Genomic DNA, 2,738 nt, shown 5'->3' on the forward strand with positions numbered 1-2,738 from the left:
ACTCCGTCTCAGCTTCCCATGCCATTTCCACGTCCTTTGTCAGACATGCAAATGTTGGAGTGCCCCAGATATGTCCTGGGCCAGAATCTGTTCTCATTCTCTCCTCAGGTGATTTCATTCAGTCCTACTGTTTTTCATATACTTATGGCTCACATAGTTAAACTTTGTATGAAAGACAAAAGGAAGGAGGAAAAAATATAAACTTTTGGCCGGGTATGGTAGCTCACACCTGTAATCCTGGCACTTTGGGAGGCCGAGATGGGTGGATCACTTGAGGTCAGGCGTTCAAGATCAATCTGACCAATATGGTGCAACCCCATCTCTACTAAAAATACAAAAATTAGCCACGCATGGTGGCGGGCGCCTGTATCGCAGCTACTCGGGAGACTGAGGCAGGAGAATCGCTTGAACCTGGGAGGCGGAGGTTTCAGTGAGCCGAGATTGTGCCATTGCACTCCAGTATGGGAGATGGAGCAAGACTCCTTCTCAAAAAGAAAATAAATAAATAAAATAAAAATAAATAAATAAAAATAAACTTTTTACCCTGGTCTTACCCCTGAACTCCAGATCTGTATACATTAGGCATACGTGACATCAATAGGCATCAGAATCTTTACATGTCTCAAACAGAACTTTTAATTTCATCCTTGCATTAGTCGGCGTTCAGTGGTGAGAAACAGAAACTGCTTAGTTATTTAGAAGAGAAAAGGATGGAGCACACGGAATTAAGGGCTTACAAAAATCAGTGGAAGGGCTGGAAGAAGGAGCTATAGCCTCAGGCTGTAGGAATGACCACCAGGACTCTATCACTAAATAGGCCCATTAGGGGTGCTGTAACCTCTGCCCTCAGTCAGAAACGGGGGTTCAGGAAGCCTCGTCTAGGATGGTGGGCCTCAAGAATAGAACAGCGCCCAGGACCTCCATGCCCGGCCCCGCATCAGAGCCCGGCCTCGCCCTCGAGCCGCGGCCGGGCCTGGCTGCCTTCCGCGCCCGCTTGCACTGGCCGTGCCACTTCCTGGTGGGGGCTGTGCGCGCACCTCGACTGCACGCCCGACATCTGCGCGCTGCACCACTGGAGCGTCTGGCTCACCCCTTCCTCGCGCGGCGCCACTTGCCTCTTCGACGCGGCTTTCCTCCTGTGCAGTCTGCGCGAGCTGCTGCTAGTCCACCCCGACTTGGCGGAGGTGGTGGGCAGCCGGTGGTGATCTCCATCAGAGGCAACTGAAAGTTTCTTTCATTTTTATTTTTATATATTTATTTATTTTTAAGACAGGGTTTCACCGTATTAGTCAGGCTGGTCTCAAACTCCTGACCTGAGGTGATCCGCCTGCCTCAGCCTCCCAAAGTGCTGGGATTACAGGCGTGAGCCACCGCGCCCGGCTGAAAGTTTCTTATCAAAAGAAATTTGGCTGGCACCCCCACAGTTCTACGAAATGAGAAAACGAAAACTTTGCCTCTCTCTGACTTGCACAAATTATGTTTGGATCACGCATTAGAAGGACTGGAAAGGTGGTTGCCCATCACCTTGTTAGCTGCTGATGGGATGCTCCAGCTTTTACCAGGTGATAAACTAGACTTAGACGATTCAGACTTTTGAGAAAATCTTTTGTCTGCTGGAAAAAAACAAAACAAAACAAAACAAACAAACGAACAAACAAACAAACAAAAAAAAAAACGGAAGAAATTATGAGGGAAGGCAAGCAATTTAACCGGATAGCGATATACAATCGGCATCTTTACGATATTCACGTGACTGTTCAAAGTCTCGTTTATCCTAAGAACTCCATATTAAGAGCCAATTTATAGGGTGCTCATGCTTGTTTGTAAACTGGCCCACTTGAAGTCCTTGTGAATGAGGGTCGAATTTCAACTTGTTTGAAACTTAAGGAAATTTGTGCCTGTAACAGTTATTATACAGCCATGCATGGTGGCTCATGCCTGTAATCCTAGCTCTTTGGGAGGCCGAGGCGGGTGGATCACTTGAGGTCAGGAGTTCGAAACCAGCCTGGCCAACATGGCGAATCCCCATCTCTACTAAAAATACAAAATTTTAGCCTGGGCATGGTGGCACATGCCTGTAATCCCAGCTTCTTGGGAGGCTGAGGCAGGAGAATTGCTTGAACCCGGGAGTTGGAGGTTGCAGTGAGCCAAGATTGTGCCACTGCACTCCAGCCTGGGTGACAGAAGGAGACTCCATCTCAAAAAAAAAAAAAAAAAAAAAAAAATTATTACAATGCAGTGTTTCTTATTTCAAGTGTTTTAGGGAGTTTTCTTGCTTATTTTATTCTTTAAACCTTACAGTGTGCCATATGTATGATGTTTGTAAAGTATTAATGATCTTGTAAACCAAAACAAGAAAAAAAATTCACAATGGTTCCCACTTCTGGATTGTTTTATTATCTCAAAAGTTTAAATAAGATGTTCTTCTGCCATTGTTCTCGATGTCCACTGCATTAGCACCTTCCCTGATGTGCTTTGGAAGTTGATCGGTGAATTTCTTAGACTTTCTGCTGGAATTACTTTAAGGGTGGCTGATTAGATGGTGAAAATTAGACTGAGACACCCTTCAAGCGGCCATGTCATTGTTTTCTTACGAAGTCTTTAGCTTGATGACTAAGATACAATTCTTTTTAAAACTAAATGCCATTAATTGTTTCCCAAATTAGACATCTATTTTAGTTACTATTTTAAAGAAACATGAAGCCGTAACAAAAATCAACATTGTTTTTACTCCTGAG

At 44.8% G+C, this 2,738-nt stretch overlaps 1 pseudogene; it reads left to right on the forward strand.

Annotated features, from left to right (window-relative positions):
- Positions 1-883: 883 nt before the first annotated feature.
- Positions 884-1,806, forward strand: LOC101033798 (acyl-coenzyme A diphosphatase NUDT19-like; annotated as a pseudogene).
- Positions 1,807-2,738: the final 932 nt, after the last annotated feature.

This window comes from Saimiri boliviensis, chromosome X (assembly GCF_048565385.1).
Source record: "Saimiri boliviensis isolate mSaiBol1 chromosome X, mSaiBol1.pri, whole genome shotgun sequence".
NCBI classification, from domain to species: Eukaryota; Metazoa; Chordata; class Mammalia; order Primates; family Cebidae; genus Saimiri; species Saimiri boliviensis.